The sequence below is a fragment of the Bidens hawaiensis genome, unplaced genomic scaffold (assembly GCF_021521415.1).
Source record: "Bidens hawaiensis isolate Kalapana, Puna unplaced genomic scaffold, B.hawaiensis_p1.1 tig00031208_1, whole genome shotgun sequence".
NCBI lineage: Eukaryota > Viridiplantae > Streptophyta > Magnoliopsida > Asterales > Asteraceae > Bidens > Bidens hawaiensis.
In genome coordinates this window covers 211,410-232,452 of record NW_027495262.1, presented here as the reverse complement: position 1 = coordinate 232,452, position 21,043 = coordinate 211,410, and the positions used below count along the sequence as shown (strand labels likewise).

The following is a 21,043-nucleotide window of genomic DNA, read 5'->3' as shown; positions in this document are numbered from 1 at the left end:
AGGTTTACTAAAGTACATGTTTTTAAAAATAAAAAATATTAACAGGTCATTAACAGGTGTTTAACCTGTTTAGTCACGAATTTAATGGTGTCACACGAAACATGTTAGCAGGTCCGTTTCGTGTCGTGTTAACAGGTTTGTGTCATAAACAGGCAGTCCTACAAATACCACCACAATAAGTGTGTAAACTTGCAAGAAGTTTAGGAACTTTAGTAAACAGAGTGGGAGTGGGAGGGAGGGAGGGGGGAGAGAGAGAGAGGGAGGGAGGGAGAGAGAGACCTATAATGGGCCTAATAAATAACAATGACTGCTAATAATCTATACTTAAGACACATGATCCATAATATGAGGTAGCTTGATTAACCCACATTGTCTACTCTGCATAATCATTAAACCATCATAATACCTTACTCAAACATGAGTGGCTCGTGTCTAATATCTTGTTTGAGGCATGAAATTTAGGAGAGTTGGCACAATGACATAGAAGTAGCATTAAAGAGGCATACTAAATGAGAAGTCCACATCAGCTATTTTAGGTGTCCATATTCAGTGTGTATAAATGAATTACGTGAAAAGGTAAACAGCTAAGCATGAAAGTTCAAAAGAAGAAAATTTTTAAATATCCATTTACTTAAAGATAGTCACATGGCACCAATGCGAATAAAAGAACATAAGAATTCCAGATTAAAGGATATACGTACCTGAAGAAGAATAACGCTGTAGCTGCATGCGTTAAAGCCATCACTTTAACAGTTTATAAACAACATTGTACAACCTCATTTGATGCTCTCAGTAACAATGCATCTCATCCCCATTATTCCATTCGTAACCACGTTTGATAAACGCCATACGCACGATCAAAATGCCTCATCTTAAAATATTTTTTAATAAGTATTTGAAACGGCACATGATCAATTGCCAAATTACCCTCACACAAACTATAAAACAATCTTTCAGCCTCATTTACCTTCCCTCTCAAACAATAACCTTTTATAAGTTTCGTGTATGTCACGACATCCGGACAATACCCTCGTTTTAACATGTCATCATACACTTGTTCAGCAGAGTACAGGTGTCCATATTCAGACTCTGCGCCTACCAGCAGATTATAAGTGACCGTATCGGGCAACGGGCCAACCGTTAACATCTCTTTCATTAATAAATGAGCCTCGAATATTTCTCCAGCTTTTGTAAACATGTGTATCAAAGCATTAAAAGTAAACACATTAGGTGAAACGCCATGTGTTATCATCTGATCCCTGACATGAAACGCGTTTCGTTTGTCTCCATTTTGACCATACCGGTGAATAATAATGTTCCAGATTTGAGGTTTAGGAACCATTGATTTTCCCAACATACAATTAAGTAACTAATGAGTTTTGACCACATTACCAGCATTACATAATCGTTGAATAAGTGTGTTGTACGAAACCATATCACGAGAAACACCCATTCTCGGCATCACATTGTAGAACAGATAACAAGCATCATCTATCCTCTTCGCCTTACAAAGACCACTAATCAGGGTGTTGTATGTGAAATTATTGGGATCCAAACCGATTTTCAACATTTCATTGACATATTTATACACAAGAATCAAATCCAGGTTCAAATAATATCCATGGACAAGAACATTATACGCAACAACATCCAACTCTTTACTGTTTTTGCAAATCTCTCCCCAAAATGTGAGAGCAAGAGATGTATTCCCATTCTTGAAATAATTATCCATTAATATTGTCGATGCTATTAGGTTCTTTTCACGATTTTCATCTGTTAATTTTGAAAAGAGTACTCTAGCTTCATCGGACAAGCCTTTTTTACATAAAGCATGTACTAGAATATTAAAAGTGACAATATTTGGTCTCACCTTGTTACCACCGTCATCATCACTCATGGTTGACAAAAGATCCAGAGCTTTCTCAATATCATTGAAAGCACAATAACCCTTCATTAAAGTGTTGTAGGTAGCGCAATTTGGAGACGGGCCCCGGTAAGACATTTGTGTTATAAGCCACTCCGCTTTCTCAAAAGCCCCAACTTTACAAAATCCATTAATAAGGTGATTATGTGTAACTACATCTGGCATAAAGTTGTGTACCATTTTGTTATGCAGCCACACGGCTGCACCTAACCTGCCTCCTAAACTCAGATTCCTGATTGTATTTAGATGTTCACTGTATCCTGCCTTCATAGTGTAGTTGTAATGGCCTATATTATGTCCCAATGACATGCTTTCCCTGAAAATTACATCATAATAAACGTGAGAGAATGGAAAGAGTCATTCAAGTATGTTGTTTGATAAGCACTTTTATTTCCCTTTTATCATTAAACACACCATGTTTAAACAAATATTAACTAACAAATCAATTTTCAATGTTCAATCTAAATCCAAAAATACATTTTTTACATAATCTGATGAAATATAATTAACAACAATATCTCTATTTTAATAAAGTAAAATAACTAAAGACACGTGGCACTGTCTCATCAACTCTTGGGAGGCTTTTCCCGCTCAAACGATACCCTCAATTGTAGGAAAAGAAAAACCATGCGGATCTAATTGATCCGTGCGTTGACCTGGAATTTCAAAACACCCCTACTTCCTAAACCCAAACCCTGACACCACTTGATCAGTATGTCAATCACCGTTCTCCAAATCTTTGACAACCATATGTTTTCGATTATCAAGGTATATAAAATACATGAGATGTATAATTTTCTTCTCTGATTTTTTTGTTCATCAACTTACGATTTAATAGCGGGTTCATCTTTTTTTCAATTCAGATGAAAGGTATACTAAATCAAGTAATTAGGCCTTGAATTGTTTCCGTTTATCTCTAAAACCTTGCATTGGATAAACAAATTTCTCATCCAATTAACGTATCATTGTTGTTGTGCAGGTTATTAACTACCAATTCACCCAAATTTGGCTTCAATTGGATCAAAAATTGTTCTTTTCTGTTATTATTTAGGTTTCTCTCCAACTTTAGGTTGCAGTGAATCAACCAAGTGTAGGGTTCTGTTTTTTTTTAATGTGTTCATATAATCATAATATCATTCTTATGCACTAGATTAAGCAACCAATTGCCAGATTATTTTTTAATTTACATATTTTAGTGGCAAATATTATATTGACCAAGGATATTAAGAGTTTGTTGGGGTTAGCATATTTTTAGTAGCTTATTGTTTTGTTTTGTGATAAAGGTAAAAAGCCTGTTAGGATTGTTTGGATGAGCCAAATTCAACAGCTTATCAGTTTATTTAAGGGGGAACAAATGATAATAAGCATCAAGCAGAAGCCATAATTTTATTTACTAAAAAAAAACTTAAAAACTCTTTAAAATAAGCTTTAACCTAAACACTAAACATGAAGTTTGAACCAACTTCATCATTGATTTCTAACATAGAAGTGAAGTAAATCATACAAAATGCTAAATCAAATATTCATTATTCATCCAAAACCAAGTCTAGGCTGAACTTTTGAATTATTCAACACCAAATCATGCATTGGAAAGACCATAATACATTACTATGGTTCATTTTGTATATGCTCATCTAATAAAACAATTATTATGTTTTATCCCAAATTTATGTTACCTGCAACTTGATTTCTAACATAGAAGTGCATATAATTATAATAATTTTTAATGTCTACACAGAAGGCGAAGAAGGATATTAATTGGTCTGCATCATCTCAGTTTAACAATTCTCTGCTGAAAGAAAGCTCGAAACGTTATAAAAACAAGGAAGATTATATCTTTTTATATTGGGATTTATTTTAATTATGTTTTATACATTGTTGTCTTCTTTATTAGGAATAAGTGACTTGACTGGGTTCATAAAACACAACCCAAGCTGTTCAAATGTTGTATACAATGGGATTCTTTGAAATTTGTATATTGTAAATGTAAAACTTCTTTGTACACATAGTATAGGCAGAGGTATATATATACAAGTACCTACTGTATACGTTTAATCGTATTTTTGTTATTTGAAGCATCCCGTGTATTACACGGGTTCTAAAGCTAGTTATATTTGTAAATTCAATTACTTTCCATTCCCTAAAAGAATGGAAAACATGCATGTCTCCCACAATGAATGAAAATCTTTACAACTTAAGAGAATCAAATTCCTTAGGGAATGGTCCATTCAATTCAACACGGTTAACAAACCCATTTTTTCATTCCCTCAGAATGTTCTATTCAATTCATGCAACCAAACACGACCTATATTTATATTAGAAACAGTTACATGTTATAGGGTGGCAAAAAGGTTTGGCCCGGGTCATAATAAGCAAACTTTCAAGCAGATCAAATAGACGTAACTTAGAAAACAGAAAAAAAAAAAAAAAAAAAAAAAAAAACCAGTATTTCACATGCAAAAAGGGACCAAGTTCCACATAGCCAAAATAAAAATCGTAAGGATGCTTTAGAAGTAGGGATGAGCAAATTCGGTACCGGTATGGAACCGTTACCAGTACCAAAATCGGTATCGATTCGGTACCATCGGTACCAAAGTTTTTTGTTTCGGGATCGGTTCGGTACCAGTATTTCCTGAATTTTAACCTTCAATACCGGTACCGTACAAGTACTGAACCGAATATTTCAGTACCGGTACCAAGAATTTGTGATTTTCAGGATCGGTATTTTCGGTACTGGTGTTTCCCGAATTTTAACCTTCAATACCGGTACCGTACTGGTACTGAACCGAATATTTCAGTACCGGTACCAAGAATTTGTGATTTTCGGGATCGGTATATTAGGTACCGTTAGGGTACCGAGCTCATCCCTATTTAGAAGAATGTAATAACCCTTTTTGAGTTTTCTTTGTTAACACAAGCGACAATGCACACAAACACCCATACAATTACATAACAGGATAAAATTTGTAAATCTGACCTCATAAAAAGCTCCAAACTAGACTTAAGAACGGCATCTAGTATATTTAAGGCCACTTCTGGATCGCCTCCATCCTTGGAACTTTTGGCAGCCAATCTTGTATTTTATTTTGATATTTACTTCCAATTGTTGCAATAAAATCTTGAAAAGCGACTGGGAACAACTTAATGTCTCTAGAAATCCTGGCCATTTATCATGAGTGCTAACAAGAAAAAATAATAGAATGCTTAATTTCAATCTTTTTGGATTGAAAGTTTTTACGTTCAAATGCATATTTCATAGTGTTATTTAGGCTGCAAACAATCCGAATGTTTACCGTTCCGGGGGAGTTTGTTTGTGTTTTATTCATTTACTTAAACGAATGAGCATATCTCCCCTTCATGAACATTCCTTTATCACTGTTTTTATTCATTTAAAAATTCATTCAAATTTATTTATTACTAATATTAATTTGAATTTATTTAGAACCTTTTAATGTATATCTTTGTTTACTTTATGAATGTTGGATTTAATGATCATGGTATTTTATACTTTAATTTAAGAATGCATTTCCTTTTGGTATGCATTTGTTTATCTTCGTTCGTTTGTGTTTGATTATGTTCAATTGTGTCCGTTTATGTTCAAGAACTGTTCATTTAGAATAATAACGAATGAATACAAGCGCGAACACATTCATTTTCAAGCGCGAACACATTCATTTTCTTAATGAAAAACACGAACAAGAAAATCCTTTCGTGCCCGTGTTCGTTCATTTGTTCGGTTAAAGTTAATCGAACAAACATGAACATGCCCTTTTGTTTATGTTCATTTGTTTGTGTTTGATTATGTTCAATTGTGTCCATATATGTTCGAGAACTGTTCGTTTAGAATATTAACTGTAACATCTCGGATTTTTCGTTTACGTTTAAACCGACCGGGAATAATTTAGATTTTCATTATTAAACAAAAATAATATATTTAAGCTTCTAATGTTCAATTTATACCCCTCATACTTTAAATAATGTTTAAATCCTTATTTAAAACATAAAAAGCTCAATAATGGACCAAATATCAAACTACAGGGACTAAATATGTAAAAAATGAAACTTTCCCCTTTGTGGCCCAGGCCGCTACGTGACGGGAACCACCATAGGTGGCCGCGCGGCGCGACGGGGTACCTGCACAGATCGTTTAAGCCTTAGTTCGTTTAAGGTATAAAATCGCTTGTTTTAGGCATGTTAGAGTGAATTAAGGTCCAAGTAAACATCATACAACTAAAATACCATTCCTAATTCGTTTTCCCTTGTCCAAGATCAGATCTTTGTGAATAAATCGAAGATTCTTTTCTTAAATCGCATATACTTGCTTAAACGGGCCAAAAAGCCCATATTTGGTACGTTTTAGCTATTCTTATATAAACACATCATAATTCCCAGCTGTAAACCTTAAACTAACCCTACTACATCTCTTCCAGCCATCACCTACCTCTGCTCATTCTCAAACCCTTCGGTTTTTGCATATTCGTTAAAGACACAAGCCATGACGTTTGACTTTGCTTATACGTTGATCTTTGACTCGTTATATCTCTTGATCCTTTCACTTTCCGGGTAAGTTGTAAACTGTAAAATTGTTCATACATATTCCCTAGTCAATAACCTTCAATCAATTTCTGAGATTGAAGGGTATTGACTGGTCAATTGCTTTAAAACCCGATAACGGGTAAAACAATCAACAACTTTGACTTCTCGTTTTCTCATACTTCTGGTCGGATTCAATGTTCGGTCCAGAAGACTTTTCTTCTCGTAATTAAATTTTAAAGGTTCTGACCATAACCGGACTCCCGACTCGAAGTTCGGATTCTGGTCAGACTCGACTCGTTTAAACATTAAAATCAACATAACTAGAGTTCTACTCATCCGTTTGGATTGATTCCAGTGGCATTAAGTTCTTTTTTATTTATAGTTTCATATCACAAAGTTTCAGATTCTGATCATTAATCTCGTTTGACGCGTTAGTGGACGACTCGCTTAAACCTTACTCGTTTATCGTATTTATTAATCACTTGCCTTCCATCTAAGGTGAGTTTGATCATTCCCCTTTTTATCTACTGTTTTCAAATGTTTTGGGGACATATGCGTACTTACTCATATTTTCTATTAGATATATATACACAAAATCGCAAATATAATCATTGTGTGAATATCAGTTGAATGCTATTTGCTAATTGCTACATGTTTAATTGTTTACTTGATAAACGTTTCGGAGAGGTCCAACATATCCCCTTGTAGAGGGTTCTCATTAGTATGATCATACGCCCGTCTTAGTAACCGGAGCCCGATTCGCTTGGCAAAGGTAAACCGACAACCTTAGTCATTGTAATCAATGCCCGATTCGTTTGGCAACGATTCATTGGCACACGAGTACAACTTGTTTATGTGCATGTTTGTTATGATTTGATTGATTATTATCACATGGTTGGTTTGCGCATTTATCATTTATCGTTTATATATATATATATATATATAAAAGGGTTAAAATAAAAATACATAGTTTTGTAGGAAGAGTAGGAAGTACATGAAATTTAAAGTTAGGAAACTATGTTAGCCTATTTAGAGAACTATGTAGACTAAATCCTAGATCCTAGGAAACTATTTAGTATTTTGGAAACTACTAATCTCAACCACTAGATCCTAGATTCAAGGGCCTAGATCTATTCTAACTCTTCTTAGAAAAATATCTATTTTTACTATAACCCACCCCTATATATATATATTATTTAATGTTGTGTCAAATTGGTGATCATCTCACTCAACATGTGTTGTTGACAAACTCCATTTTCTACGCATATGCAGGTTGCCTGAGTTGAAGAACGGACACTTAGAAAGACCATAGGGTTATATTGAAGACAAACTTAAATTTAATTGATTGTATTTATTTATTTGAATTGTGTTGTTGTATTTGAATATTGTGTGTTATTTGAATTAAATAATTAATTAGATATTGTCACATTTTATATATGATAGTATCTTCGAGCTATGAGTAATCGAATCACGCCCCGGCATTTCCGCCTTAGGTTGGGGTGTGACATTAACGAACGAACACAAACACTTCATTTTCTTAATGAACAGATATGAACAAGAAAATCCGCTCATTTAAGTGTTTGTGTCTGTGCTCGTTGGTTTGTTCGGTTAAAGTTAATGGAACAAACACAAAACACGTTTGTTCGGCTTACTGACTTTGTTGCAGTTTTAACATGAAGATTACATCAGGTATACCACATATTGACATCAATGATTCTTTAGAACCCGTTGGCATTTGATGATTTGATGATAGCATATGAACTCAAATGAAATTAAAATTAAAATCCAGGTCTACTAAAAGTTGTGTAAATTACCTCATATCCATCAGATTCGTGCAGGTAAGTTTGCTGTGAAAGAAACATCTACATATATGATATATATAGTTATTGATAGAGTCTAGGGCACTGGTTGGTGATAGAGAGAGAACATCAATGATATAAGGGGGGTGTTTGGGATTCCTTATTTTCATCAACTTAACTTATAAACAACTTTATGAAAAGTTGATAATAAGGTGCATAAGGTATGGATTTTAACTAATGGAGAATGCAAAATAAAAGGGTTTTGAAAAGTTAGAAATATGTAACTTATTAACTTAATAAGTTTGATTTACCTGTTGCACCCCTCCAACCCTCAAAACCCATAACACTCATTTTAAAAAAGAGTGTCCTTTTTAGTCATTTTGATTTTCTCTAAGATAATCCAAAAATATTTTTAAAAACTTCTTTTAAAAATTCATAAGTTAATAAGTCCTTTTAACAAAAAGTCCTTTTTCACTTAAATAAGCAGTCCCAAACACACCCTTATGTGTACGTGTAACTCATAAAAAGTAGGTTAAAATGGCAGCATATAGCGCAGTAAAAAGTTGTACGTAAAGCACAAAAACTCCTAACAAAGGTTAATAGTAAAACCCCTCTCACATACTATAGTTGCTTTTTAATATATATATATATATATATATAGAATAACATTTATTTAATTCTTTAAACCCAAGCAACAAAACGAGGTGTTTTTTTTATAATGGCGACTTTCTTGATTTAGTCTATCGCACTTTCCAAATTTGAAGAGCCCCGATGCCTCACTCTGGCCAGACTATGTTGTCTTAACTGGGCTCACGCTGGCTTTAGAGTTTGGCTTTAGCGTTCCCCCAAGAAACCATACCGCTGACTGCCACTTGACAATCGTTGTGTCGCCACAAGAGCAGAACTCTCTTACGTAACACACAGTGGGATGAAAACCCGGGTGGGCTCAGGGTTCAAACTGACAACCTTTGCATAAGACCTAACTCAAATCCTTGTGATTCAGCTAACTAGGTATGGTTCAGCTAACTAGGTGTGGGCTATTATAAGCCAATGGTGCAAGATGTCACCCGTCTTCGCTTTATTTATGAGTGACATCTTGAACTATCACAATTTCATCACTCGATTTGAAAGGAAAAAAATGAACACAGTTCAAGCAGTTATTCAGATTTCTTGTTGGTATTTATATAAAGCATTGAAAGGAGAAGGCCTTCAACAAAAATGCTTTAATTCACAAAGTTATGGAATACATAAAGTCATTGAGATTTTTATGGGTGAAAAATAGGTAAAAAATCAACGTTTAAGATGAAGTGGCTGAAAAAGAAAAAAAATATTTATGAAGGGATGTTTGATTATGACTAATTTATAATACTATTGCATTTTTAGCTTAAATTTGTTGGAATGCAATTTTTTTTTGAATTGCAAAGATTTATAAAACTCATAGAGCTGGTTATAACAATCTAACCAAGCAACCGAAAAACAAAATTACATGAAAATAAGAGGGTTTTGGACCCACTTGGTGCAACTAATTTGTACCTTTCTGTTCCTAGATACAATCCAAAGAAACGAGAAATGTGATGGCCGGGTATAAGTTTGATATTTTTAATATGTTATTTTATTGTTTTTATTATGTTTTTAGTTAGAACTTTGGTACTTTAAGTATGTTTTTTTGTGTTTTAGGATATTGAGCTTTGAAGATATTGGATCGGTGCATTTAATTAACTAGTCGGTTTTATAAGATGAAAAGTTCTGTGTGGAATAAGAAGGTGAAATGCAAACAGTTTCTGTTATTATTGTTATGGGTTCCATTGAAGTGAATTAAAGAAATAATAATAATAATAATAATAATAATAATCACAGTAAAAGAAAGAACAATGGTTTTAGTCCACGTGATATATTAAAAGGAAAACAAAGATGAGATTTTGGTTGCATTTAAATCACATATACGTCAAATAATCAAAGCTGTGAATGGAACATTGCGTAGGCTATTTAGGCTGGTCCAAAATCCCCTCATGAAAGAAAGAAAATAAACCAAGGGCATTAGAGAGGTTTTAACCTTAATTAGAAAAACCGTGGGGAATGAGATGGCAAAACACTAGGTCATGCAGAAAGGGGAAATAAACCATATACATTCACTTTCTGATTCATATTCATGGCTTACCAAACAGCGAGTGAAGACCGAATCATCACCATGAGCAGCTAGTCTTCTCGAGTCATACCTGAGATATAGAATATTTTATTTTTATAGTTTTCTCATATTTTAAGAACAAAGTATTTGTAACTGTTTATTGTCGATCTATGAACATTGATGTTTGGTATTATTGTGCATTTTTCGATCAGAAGGATTAGTTTGCTATTTGTTGTGTTACGTGTTCATAGGATTGTTTTGATTAGTTTGAACGTGATAAAGCATACAATTGCCCTTAATTGAGTCACACTGGTAGAGACCGTTTGATAAGCGATTGTTGATGCCTAATATTTAACTTGTTAATCAACCTAATTTGATTATTGATGATTAATCTGTTAAACAACATGAGATTACTGTTTGTTTCATGCTTGAGCCCTGGTGTGATTTGATTTTTTTAACTGTTTGAACATTGAATTATTTGCTTGCTTAATATTAAAACCAAATCATTGCTAGTGTGATCAATGTAACATTTCGGATTTTCTAAACTCGTATTCGTAACCCGACTCGGGAATATTTTAGATCATTATTATTAATAAATCAAATGTTTGTAAGTATCTAAGTTCAATTATGTTCACCTTAGGTCCTTCATATTTTATATGTTGTTTAAATACTAAATTATATCCTAAAAAGTTCATAAAATGATTAAAAACTAAACTATAGGGACCATTTGTGTCAACAGCTGAAACCACCCATCTCCGGTGGTCGGAGCGCCACGCGGCCATCCCTAGGCTCGCCCTGGCGCGGCGTGGTGGGATATCTGGTCAGTTTTGTAACTCGATTTCGTTTCTTAACTCGTTTAAGGTATAAAATCGCTTATTTTAGGCATATTAGAGAGAATTAAGTACCAAGAAACAATCCTATAACTGAAACATAAGTATAATCTCGTTTTTTATCATTCAAGATCAAATATTTTTGATTATTCAATGATTTATTCATAAAAGTATGATTTACTTGCTTAAACGGCCCAAAAAGGCCATAATTAGTTCGGTTTAGTTATTCCTATATAAACACATCATAATTCCCTATTGTAAACTTTAATCTAACCCTAATACACCTCCTCTAGCCGTCACCTACCTCTGGTCATCCCTAAACCCTTCGGTTTTTGCATATTCGTTGAAGATACAAGCACTTGTTCGTTGACTTTGCTTGCTTTAGGACCTTTGACTTCCGTTTCTCATCGATCCCTTCACTTTCCAGGTAAGTTGTAAAATGTAAAATCGTTCATACATATTCCCTGTCAATAACCTTCAATCCATTTCTGAGATTGAAGGGTATTGACTGGTCAATTTCTTTAAAACCCAATAAAGGGTAAAATAGTCAACGACTTTGACTTATCATTTTCTCATACTTCTGGTTGGATTCAACGTTCGGTCCAGAAGACTTTTATTCTCGTAACAAAATTTTAAGGCTACTGACCAAAACTTAACTTCCGAATCGCTGTTCGGATTCTGGTCAGTACCAGCTCGCTTAAATGTTTAATTCAACATAACTAGAGTTCTACTCATCCGTTTGGATTGATTCCAGCGGAATTAAGTTCGTTTTTATTTATAGTTTCATATCACAAAGTTTCAAGTTCTGATCTGTTATCTCGTTTGATGCGTATTGGACGACTCGCTTATCCGTTGACTCGTTTATTCTTAATTATACTCACTTGCCTTTAATCTATGGTGAGTTTTATCATTCCCCTATTTTACTCAATTTTCACAATGTTTTGGGGACATATGCGTATATCGTACTATACATATATATATATATATATCAAAAATAGCAAACGTGTAATTGTGTGTGATTAATAAAATATACTTGTCATGTGCTTATTTGTCTTTGTATGCAATCGTTTGACATATCCCCTTGGAGAGGGTTCACATATTGACCACCGTCCGATTTGCTTGGCAACAGTCTTACACTATTTATTTGCTCATAGTTGATTTACCGACGCCCGATTTGCTTGGCAATGGTTTAGTCGACAACTTATTTGCTTATGGTTTAATTTCATTACCGCATTTATTAGGTTTTGCTTATTTATTATGTTAACATTATTTTTGGTGTCAAAAATTAGTGATAAACTCACTCGACATGTTTGTTGACAAAACTTTTCTACGCATATGCAGGTTGCTTGTATTGAAGACTGAAGTTTGGACATTTAGAAAGACCTTAGGGTTATAATTAAGACAAACATGGATTTAAACTTATTATATTTATTTATTTGAATTGTTTTGTTGCATTTGATTATTGTGTATACATTTGAAATAAAATAATTAAATAGATATTGTCACATTTATATTATGATAGTATCTTCGAGCTGTGAGCAATCGGATTACGCCCCGACATTTTCGCCTTAGGTTGAGGTGTGACAATCAACACTCATGTTTGCTTACTTCATAATGTTAGGAATTAATTACACGTTGCATTGTCTAAATACTCCTCGTGGTTCACACCCTACTTGCCCAAACTAGTTTAAAGTGATTAGGACACTTGTTAATATTGTTTTTGACTAAATCACGACAGTCTAGCATCAAAATGTAAAATAGACTCGAAAATAAGCTCTGTCTTCAAGTAGTCCGTTTCAAAAATCCCCTTATTTCTAGTCTTCCAAATAACCCATCACAAAGTAAAAAGAATTCATTCCACCAACGATTTCTTCTTTTTTGACAAATGAATTTGATCCATCCAAGAATAAACATTCTTAGTCTCCATAGTGACTGAGCTTACTAAATGAAGCCAAGAAAGCACTAACTGCCAAGTTTTAGACACTACCCCACAATATGCGAATAGATGAAGAGCTGTTTCAGTGTCTCTAGAACAAAATGAACATAAAATAGATGGCAAATATAGCCCTTTATTTGAGATATTGGTTCTAGTCGGTAATCTATCAAGGAAAAGCAGCCAAGCGAAAATGTTTACTTTTTTGGGAACACCTTTATTCTGTAACATCTCGGATTTTTCAAACTCATATTTGTCTACGTTTAACCCGACTCGAAAATATTTTAGAACTTTATATTAATCAAAAATAAAATATTTATAAGTATTTAAGTTTCTTATGTTCACTTTATACCCTTTGTACTTCATAGAATCTTCATTTCTTGTTTTGTGCATAAAAAGTTCAATATGTAACCAATTCTCAAACCACAAGGACCTAAATTGCTAAATTTGAAACTTTTCCCACTTATATCCTGAAGCGCCGCGCGACGGTGGAGGCCTAGGGCCGCCGCGCTGCGCCACCACCATACTATACTGACCATTTTATTCTTGATCATTTCTCAGTTTGTTTTTGGCCCGAAATCGCTTATTTTTGGACATAATCGAGTGTTTTAAGCCCTAAGAAAACTCATATAACTTAGATAAATGTCCATGTTCGTTACTTGTTGACCAAGAACGAATTTTACTACTTGTAACATTGATTTGATCATTAAAACTAGATTCGGTTTCCTAAACGAGTAAATATACTAAATATGGTTCGTTTTTGCTTATTCTATATAAACAACACTTATAATCTCTGCCATAAACTTTTCCTAAACCCTAATAAACATTACCCAGCTATCACTTGCCTCTTCTCATCACAAAATTCTTCGGTTTTGCTTATTATTTGAAGATTCACTCATAAACGGTTGACTTTGCTTGCTTGTGGACTTTTGACTCATCTTCTTGATTGATCTTTTCACTTTCTGGGTAAGTTTTTAACTAAGAAATCGTTCACATATATTCTCTAGTCAATAACCTTCAATCAATTTCGGTGGTTGAAGGGTGTTAACTGGACAATTCGCTTAAAATCTCGTTAAAGGGCAAAACAGTCAACAAGTTTGACTTTACGTTTTCTCATACTTCTGGTCGGATTCAATGTTCGGTCCAGAAGACTTTTATCCTCGTAACGAAATTTTAAGGCTACTTACTAAAACCCGACTTCCGACTCGCTGTTCGGATTCTAGTCAGTACCGACTCGTTTAATTTAACATAACCGGAGTTCTAGACGTCCGTTTGGATCGATTCCAGCGGCATTAAGTTTGTTTTTATTTATAGTTTTATATCTAAAAGTTTCAGGTTCTGATTGTTTATCTCGTTTGACGCATAGTGGACGATTCGCTTAAACTTTAACTTGTTTATTTGTATTCGTATTCACTTGCCTTTAATCTAAGGTGAGTTTTATTATTCCCCTATTTTAGTAAGTTTTATAAACGTTCTGGGGGACATATGTGTATCTAATATTATACATATATATCAAAAATTAGCAAACGTGTAATTGTGTGTGATTGATCAAATATACTTGTTATGTGTTTACTTGTTAAATGTGCACATTCGCATTCGGAGAGGTCCAACATATATAGGGTTCTCATACTATTTACCCGCGCCCGATTTTCTTGGCAACGGTCATATATTAACTTGCTCATGGTTGATTACCAATCCCCGATTCTCTTGGCAATGGTTTAACTGACACCTTGCTTGTTCATGGTTTGATTTCATTACCGCATTTATTACGTTTTGCTTATTTCTTTTATTTATTATATTAACATTATTTTTGGTGTCAAAAACTGGTGATAAATTCACTCAGCATGTGTTGTTGACAAACTCTGTTTTCTACGCATATGCAGGTTGCTATTGAATTGAAATTGAACTATGGACACTTAGAAATACCTTAGGGTTTTAATGAAGACAATTATTATTTAAAGACTTGTTTGGTTTACCTGTTTTAAATTATTCATTTGTATTTGGAATGTTTGGGCACTGTATTTGGAAATAATTAACTTAACAGATATTGCCACATTTTATTTATGATAGTATCTTTGAGCCATGAGCAATCGGATCACGCCCCGGCATTTTCTCCTTAGGTTGGGGTGTGACAGATTGGTATCAGAGCCGAATGTTATAAGATAGGTCGTTAGAAATAGTCCTGGTCATATGTTAGGACCCTATACGAGCTTATCTGAACTGCCTTATGTGCTATTTAAATTGTTTACAGCTTATATAGGTTAATTGTTTTAATTTATATTTCATTATTATTTATTGTGCACACACACGAATTCCGAAGTTATGTCTCACTTTCAAAATATTTTAAAATCCTCTTATTTTTAGTATATTGCCTTGTATTTTGGGAAATTCCTTAAAAATGCCCGTGTTTTGTTTTTACTCCCTCTCCTAAGGGCATGGGAGTATGACAAATATCATACGACCGTAACTCTAAGTGGTAAACATAACTGGCTAAACGGTTGCACTCTTTTTATAAAACCGAATTCACGGTGGTTCTTGGCTAAATTCGGGAAACCTCCAATATTTTGTTTTAATAATTTTTAAATGTTTAGTTGGGAGAAAAATCCATGTAAATCCATGGGCACTCCAACTATCCATTTCTCAACCCATTTTCAATTTGATTTTTGGTTGGAACGTATCGTCCGGGGTGGTTCCCGAGATACTCTAACTGCTTATATTTGATTTGTTGATTCGATATTTAGTTGGGTCGGTTAAATGCCATGTAACGCTCATGGTCCGACCAACTCCATTGATTTGATAAATTCGTTAATTAGTTGGGTCTGTTAAATGCCATGTAACGCTCATGGACTGACCAACTCAATTGTTATTCATTATTTTAATTGAGGCAATAAATTGCCATAGGATGCTCATGGGAGGCCAATTCACAAAAAATTATGTTATTTTATTTAGTTGGGTCATTCAAATTGCCATGGAAAGCTCATGGGATGCCAACTCATTGAATATGTTTTGTTAATTAAATTGGGCTCTTGAGCTACCATGGGAAGCCCATGGAAAACTCAACCCAATAACATTTTACTTTTGAAATTTTTATAAACATTATTTATTAATTAAATATAACCCTTTGGTAACAGTGATGATTTTTACATGATGTTACTTTTACGGGTCAACTGACCGAAACGATAAATGAAGTTGGGTTCAAAACTACAAACGAAAACATAAATATATTATGTTTTACTAAAAACGTTAATCGTAACTTTAAGAAATATTATTTAGAAATAAACATATACCTTTAATATATATTAATTTATTGCCTTATCAAGCAAACTGCTTGTATTTAGCCAAAAGACAAATAAATGAAACTGACGATGATCTGAAATACATACTTAATATTTATATAGTTATATATAAATAATCATTTTCAAAAAGATTATAGAAACTTATCATCAACGAGTTGTCTAAAAACTAAGGTATGAAAACTAGTTACAAAATAGGCGAAAGATCGGTTGGTGAAAGCAACCAACACGACAAAAGAAAGTACCAGTTGTTGAGAGCAACTGGCATAAACGAAATGGTCGGTCAATGAAAGCAACCAACACAAATGAATTAACGAAACGACTACTTGGGTGCGACTTGCGAGTCAATAACGGTAACTAACTGACCTTGCGCGTTTAGGACGTGTGAGGAAGCGGACCACGAGTTTAAAATGAAACTATTAAAGAACTGAACGCTAAACTAACGAGGTGAGTTTACGACCCCTTTTTATTGTTTTATTGTTTTCAACTAGGGGGAGAAACATGCATAGCTCCTTGTATATACAATGATTAGAAACAAAACAACAATCCTTATACGAACATGAGTTGAGCTATGTAGTGCTAAAAGCCCCTTGCTTGCATACTATAACCATTAGCTAACGGAGTTAGCCACATGAATATACGAATAGTACTATTGGCGTTGACATTCCCCTCTATTGTTAGGTTAGTCGCTCTAACCTCCGATATTGCATTGACCCAGGGTGTGTATATTCCATTTGTGAGATTTGAACAGGGCAAATGGAAATAAGTCATCGTTTGGTTATAGGCTCAGGGTTCATCATATTAATTCGTAGAATTAGCTAATCTACGGAGGATCATTGTATTTGTTTCAACAGATTATTGTATACTTATTTGTGAACTGATTCAGCGTTTTATGAATAACGTGATTTTATATCGAGTCTCAAAACCTGTGAACTCACCAACCACTGTGTTGACTTTTTAAAACGTATTTTTTTCAGGGAATCAACAAGCACGTAAGGAATCACGAAGACGAGACCTCAATGCATAATTAGGACACCTTTTGGAGGGGTTTCGCTTGTATAACCCTATTGGTATTTAGGGTCATATACGAGAAATCCCAATTATGTCTTAAACTAATTTTATTTAAAAACATGTTTTGGTTTGTAAACGCTCTTGAAACTATCGGTATCCTAATGCTACTATGTTGGCGACAATCATATGCTTATGGTATACAAGACATCACGCGACTGCGCTTTTTTTTTTGGCGGGGTGTAACAAATTTTCCCCATCCACGCACTTGAGGTTAACATTGTTCTCAATATTTATTTCAAAAGTTCAATAATAATTGTAGATAAGAGGTTCTTGAATCAAATATTACTATAAACTAATTTTCAATTTGCAAGGTTTACTTTCACCATTAACAAACCCCCTGCCAGGCTCGACATATAAAAAAAATTAACACAAAACAGTTTATAGAGAGAAAATAATACATGGACCTGATTGCATGTCGATCAGGGAGTTAAAAAACTCGTGTATATCATAATCACCATCCTCCCATCCTGGTAGGGACAACGCCACTAGCTCGTGTATCATACAGGAACAACGGCAGCAGTAGATACTTCATGGCACTTCCCTAAACTCGGGCGATACTATGATTATTCTAAAACAAAGAAACATAGAAAAACAAAAATACGAAAACAAAAGAAACAAAGCATTAGGCTGCCTCCCAAGAGCGCCAAGTTTAAAAAGGTCTTCAGCCGGATCGTACCTGTTTTAGGTAAAAATCAATAAGTATAATTTCGTAACCAAATTAGTAAGTGAAGTTAGGTGCTTAATTGAAATGAACATAGAAATGCAATAACACAAGGATTTGTTGCGAGGAAAAAACCTGTTATCCTGAGGATAACAAGAAAAAAACCTTGGGTGGTGAAAACTATCACTACCAGTTTATTAATAATCGAAATCGATTATAAGTGGTGGAGCTATCTGGATCGTGTTACAATAGATTTCTATAGCTAGTGTGTAAATTGTGTGTGAAATGATCCATGGTTTAGCTCTATTATACAAAATAAAGCTAACAACAAGTTCTAAAAAACAAGAAATAGTAGACTACTTCATAACTAGCTGTTAACTCCCCATTAAGCACGCTTTTGAAGTAGTTGCTAAGTGGTCCGAGTCTTCAGGAGATCATGGGAACGTTATACGACCTAGTAAACAACAAATAATAGCGATTGAACCATTAGTTATACAATATATTAAGGATACCTGTTGCTTTGGAGGATACTATATCCTGGAGTTATCCTAAACATATCGCTTGCTTAGGATACCGAAAATCTGATGCTTAACAATTGTCCCCAAAATTGACGACTGTAAAAGTGCTTTACAGATGTTAATTTTTAAATTTCGAATCTTGCGGATTGAGTAGATTAGCCGCACGTGTCATACATCCGTGAAACCTGTCAAACCCTTGGTTATCCTTATATTTACTTGGATAAATAATTCAAACTTCTATCCGATCATCTATCCAGGTAATCTACTCTCTCTCGTTCTTCTTCATCCTCAAAGGTTATGAGTATCAAACTCCGATCCTCCGGCATCGAGGATTTTGCCTTGCAAGACCTCCTTGTAAATCTTGTTAGTGAAGTGTGTACCTTCAATAACACGGATATTGTAAACCTGCAAGCCAAAGGATGTTTCCCTCTAGGAACCGTCTTCAGACCCTTTGATCCTTCAATCGCGTCTGACATGGTTTCGAAGTCCTAGATCTGCTTTCCTTTTTTACCGTTTAAAATTAGCCTCACCTACCCCTTTCCAGCTTTTACCACCGAGTTTTTTTAGGAAAACCGGCCTTAATTTTATCCAAACCATGCCCATGATTTGGAGAACCTTGTTTGTGCTTGAGAGGTTAATTACCGATAATGCCTTAGACTTTACCATTTCAGAACTGGCCTTTGTGTATGACCTTCGTAGCCACTACTCTTCTCGATATGTTCTTAAGACCAAGTCTAATAGAACCCCTCTTGTTTTGAGGAATACTCAAAACAATGACCAGTGGAAGAAACAGTTTTTCTTTGTCAAAAGGGATTCTCTTCTAGATCCCAGAAGCCTTCGTTATCTTTGGGCTACAAAAAGCAGGATACGTTATCCTGAGACAGTATGCTGAATCGTATCATACTAATATGCATCTTTTCTTGTCTTTTTTTGCAGCTCTGAAGTTTTTCGAGATTGCTCCCCCAGGCAAACAAACCAGGAACAAAGTGAACTCGTTCCATCTCATAGACGAGGAAGAAAGGACCTTCGTTTTTCAATCAAGCTTTCAAGATTCATCGCGCTCGAAGGGGTCCGATATGTCTGGTAAGAAACACATACATATTAGTCATAAAGGTTAAGGGTTTAAGCAAACTAACCTGTGTTCTTATAGGTAAGTCCACTGCAGTTTTTTCCCTTGAACATATCGACAACATGGTGTTAACCCATAGTACCGTCAAGAAGGAAACCGCTCCCAGTTCCCTACCTCGGCCTGAGAGTAGCCGTGCAAAAAGCTCAAAGAAGAGGAAGAACCAGGAAACCACTGACTCCACTCCCATGCACGACATCGATTTTCAAGAGACCATGAACAAAAAACAACAGGTACATGGTTTTCTTCTATCGTATCTTGGTATCCTTGTATTGTAGATAAGTTATGCTGAGTGATGACCCATTCGAGTCATGCAAAAACCTAATTAACCAAAGTAGATCGGGTAAGTCAGGTATTGTATCCGCGAGGAGTATGTGGTCAGTGTAACATGTAATCAATTTCTAAAATTATGAAGTAGCTATAAACAGTGCTGATCACACTAGCAATGATTTAGTTTTTAAGGTCAAACAAGCAATTATTTTAAAGTTCAAACAATTCACAAAAGCAAATCACACTCGGGGTTCAAGCATGTAACAAACATGTTTTGGTCAAAAATTAACAACAGTGATTTCGTAACCAAATTAGTAAATCGGGACTAGGTGCTTGTAAAGATGTTTTGAACACAGATATTTGTTGCGCGGAAAATACCTGTTATCCTTAGGATAACAAGCAAAAAACCCTGGGTGGTCAAAACTGTCACCACCGGTTTATTAATAATAAAGGTGCTTACAATTGTGGAGCCTAAACTTGATCGTGATTACAGAGAATGCGAGTACTAGTAAGTTCTCGAGTGCTAGAGTGTGTGTGTTATGATCCGTATAGAGCTCTATTTATACAAAAATAAAACTAACCCGAAGTCCTATATTTAAGGAAGCTTTTAGACTAAATCAATTAGCCGTTAATTCTGTTAGATAGCATGTTTCCTTAGTTGCCACGCTCTAATAACAGTAAGTGTGAGTCCTCGGGAGATCTAGCAACAGTCTTTGACCTGGTAAACATGGAAAGTAGCAAATATCGTGTTAGTTATATAATGTAATTAGGATACCAGTTACCTTGGAGGATACCGCATCCTGGATTCGTTCTGAATATAATCTTTGCTGAGGATACTGAATATCTGTACCCTAACAATTGTCCCCAAATTTTAACGGCTGTAGATATGCACTACAGCTGTAAAATTTTTGAATTTTGAATTTCAAATCTTCGCATGCGTGGTAGATTATTGATGCA

The 21,043-nt window shown here is 34.6% G+C and overlaps 1 pseudogene across 1 annotated transcript; it reads right to left on the bottom strand.

Moving 5' to 3' along the window:
- Window positions 1-692: 692 nt before the first annotated feature.
- Window positions 693-20,015, bottom strand: LOC143581851 (uncharacterized; annotated as a pseudogene). Its single transcript, XR_013143890.1, has 5 exons — window positions 19,827-20,015; window positions 19,715-19,770; window positions 8,275-8,322; window positions 4,902-5,083; window positions 693-2,240 (listed from the first exon to the last, which is right to left on the bottom strand). The product of XR_013143890.1 is annotated as an uncharacterized LOC143581851 (transcript).
- Window positions 20,016-21,043: the final 1,028 nt, after the last annotated feature.